The sequence below is a fragment of the Tupaia chinensis genome, unplaced genomic scaffold (genome assembly GCF_000334495.1).
Source record: "Tupaia chinensis unplaced genomic scaffold, TupChi_1.0 Scaffold144378_1, whole genome shotgun sequence".
Lineage (NCBI taxonomy): Eukaryota > Metazoa > Chordata > Mammalia > Scandentia > Tupaiidae > Tupaia > Tupaia belangeri.
The window spans coordinates 2,545,619-2,548,164 of record NW_006204238.1 but is presented as its reverse complement, the minus strand read 5'-3'; the positions used below and the strand labels follow the sequence as shown (position 1 = coordinate 2,548,164).

Here is a 2,546-nt window from a genome sequence, read left to right as displayed (position 1 = left end):
TTTTTTTTTTTGAGAGATTTTCGCTATAGGACGCATGCACTCACCAGACAGACAGAGAGAGACATAGAGACAGAAAGCGAGAAATCACCCCCCAGGGCGGATGGCCACGCCGAAATCCCTTCTCCTCCATTCTCCTCTCGGGATCTTGGGCATGCATGTACACGCACCCAGCATGAGTTTTAAGCCACCGGGTCCGGGACGTGAACCACAGTCCATTACGTGGGAGTCCAGTGACATAGCCTTACGCTAACTGCTGGTTCCCAGCAGTGATTTATTTTTAAGTAAAGAAAGAAAATACTTTAAATAAATCTGGGGGAAAAAATAACCTAAAGATAAGTATTCAGCAAAACAGGAAATTGTCAAAATAATAAATGCACAAGGCACTAAAAGTTTGCAAAGTAATACAGAAGTCATAAAATTATCTTTAAAAGCAGGCAGAGACAAAATGGCTGGTCCTCTTTAAAGGGCTCTTGGCAACAGACATCTAGAAAACAGTCATATATTTTCCTGAACTTTATTTCTCACTCTGGATAAGCAACTTCTTTGTGCACAAAAGAATAGGGAGATGAAATGATCTGTCAGAACTAATTAAAATACTAAATCTGAAAAGTGTGCACTTGAAAGGTATAGAGGATGGTTTCTGCAACATTTTAAAAACCAAAGAGCCCAATACAAGGGTTTAATTTGATTGCTACAAAGCAATGTGACAGGTTGAAAAGAAAACTGAAAATATTTTGAAAAATCTTGTTTATTTTGATGATGAGCCAGTCATCCAGGAGAGAAACTCTAGAATCCCTCCTTTAAAAAATATAAATTTCAACTAGAAGAGAAAATCAGAAGCATATTTTAATCAACCTAGTGTTGAGTTGGGGAGCACCTATTACAAGAATAAAATCATATAAGTGACCCAGAAAGTAGATGGGATTGTAAAGAAATAAGTTATAGCCCCTACATCTGAAGTGCTTACAATCTATGAGATCTCGCCCTCACTTTATAATTTTTTAAAATAATTAATTATTTATTTATTTTATTTATTCATTCTTTTTTTTCTTTTTTTCTTCTTCTTCTTTTTTTTTTTTTTTTTTTTTTGAGAAAGAGAGAAAGCAAGCTGCCAGGTCTGGGACTTGAACCATGGTCAGCCATGTGGGAGTGTCCAGCGCCTTAAACACCATGCCACCTGCTGGTCCCCACACCCTCACTTTTCTTACGGTGGGATATTATTCAAAGTCATGTAACAGGGCACATAAATTTACTGATTATATTACAGAAAACAGCGGTGATACCGAAATGCTCGCATTATCTTACTACCACAATATCTGCCGTTGCCTGAGGGGTTTGCAGGCAAGGACAAGAAAAATGCCAGCACCAGCCAGCTCCAGATAGTAAATTTATTTGCTCTGAAAACTTTCACCATATTGTTAAATTAGATTGGTTGAGGCTAGAAAGTAATAAGTATTGTTTTCTTATGTGACTCTGGAATTAATATAACTCTGAAAATAATTGTGAAAGAAGAGTTTGACAAATCCTTTGAGCCCTAACAACATTATTAGAATTTACTTAAAACTTCCCAAGGTACTCACTTTTACAGATAACATTTAAATATAAGTACTGGCATAATGATTAAAATCATAAGTTTCATTACTCTATAGTCATATAGCCTAATACCCATAGTTAAAATAAAATCTGTGAGATTAGTGGACACAATGACAATACATAGCACATGGACGTCTTTCTCTATGAAACATGTCATTGCTTGTAATTTTTGTTGACCTTTTAGGGCCCTGACCCAGATTCTCCAACCTAAGGTGTAACAAAGCATTTATTCTGAGCACCTTTCCAAGCATTGTCAAGTCATGAGTGCAAATAGCCTCTGAGAGTTTATAGTTGGAAACTCCAACGTGATTTTAAAGTCTGAAGAGTTACAGGTTTTGGATGATAAACTGAACTTAACAGCTAAGTCTGCTCCATAAGGAATTAGCAGAGAATAAAGCAGCGTTGTCTAATAAAGAAAAGGTAGTAACAATAATAGGGTTTGCCTGGTGTCCTCATCCCAATGAAAAGAATCCTGCTTATATATTAAGGTCCCCCTTGGATGATTCCGGGGTACTTTGAGGAATGTTGACCAAACTTGGACCTCCTATGAGTAGATGCTTAGAGAAGTCACACGGCATATGTGTTCCTCGAAACTATGCTAGCCTCTATTTCTTTTGTAATTGTTTGATCCCTAAATTACCTTTAAATTCTGCCCAAACACATCTCTCATCTTTGTCTTCCCAGTATCTTGCAAATCCAAAGGGGGTTAGAGAACTCCTAGGTTCTCAAGGCTGAGTTAAACTGAAGCGTCCACCCTCGGCAGTGTTGAGAATGAAACAAAACCTTGGCTGCGTGGTAGCCTGCTCTCGTGGGGGTTGAGAGAAGTGGACCAGGGCCCTCGAGTGAGTAAACGCACGTGGGCGAAGAGACAGGCTTCTTTCTCAGCCAGTGTGTCCTGGAGCAGTGGGAAAGGAGAGAGGGCAAGCTTCTTAGAGCAGCTCACTCTTTTCACT

At 38.6% G+C, this 2,546-nt stretch overlaps 1 protein-coding gene across 2 annotated transcripts in view; it reads left to right on the top strand.

Moving 5' to 3' along the window:
* The window catches only part of GHR (growth hormone receptor), a 275,628-nt gene that overhangs the window by 216,862 nt on the left and 56,220 nt on the right, over positions 1-2,546 (top strand). The gene's annotated exons all lie outside the window — the stretch shown is intronic.